The sequence below is a fragment of the Cebus imitator genome, unplaced genomic scaffold (assembly GCF_001604975.1).
Source record: "Cebus imitator isolate Cc_AM_T3 unplaced genomic scaffold, Cebus_imitator-1.0 Scaffold175, whole genome shotgun sequence".
NCBI lineage: Eukaryota > Metazoa > Chordata > Mammalia > Primates > Cebidae > Cebus > Cebus imitator.
This window is the reverse complement of record NW_016107490.1, coordinates 4,161,497-4,161,958: the sequence shown is the minus strand read 5'-3', so window position 1 is coordinate 4,161,958 and position 462 is coordinate 4,161,497.

The window sequence follows — 462 nt, the reverse complement described above, 5'->3', positions numbered from 1 at the left end:
TTTGAGACACAGTCTCACTCTGTCACCCAGGCTGGAGTGCAGTGGCATGATCTTAGCTCACTGCAACCTCCGCCTCCCATTTCAAGCAATTCTCCTGTCTCAGCATCCCGAGTAGCTGGGACTAAAGGTGCCTGCCACCACGTGCAACTAATTTTTTTTGTATTTTTGGTATAGAGATGGGGTTTCACCATATTAGCTAGGATGGTCTTGATCTCCTGACCTCGTGATCTGCCCACTTTGGCCTCCCAAAATGCTGGAATTACAGGCATGAGTCACTGTACCTGGCCTATTGAAGAGTTTTAATCAGCAAAATGACATAATCCAATTTGTTTAGTAACAATCATTTTAGCAATTTAGTAACTAGAAAGCAATTTGCTAAGCTTATGTACAAATTGCTGTACAAACTAGGCAACTCGACTGAGTGCCATGGAAATACAATAGCATACCTGTCTTCTAATAATG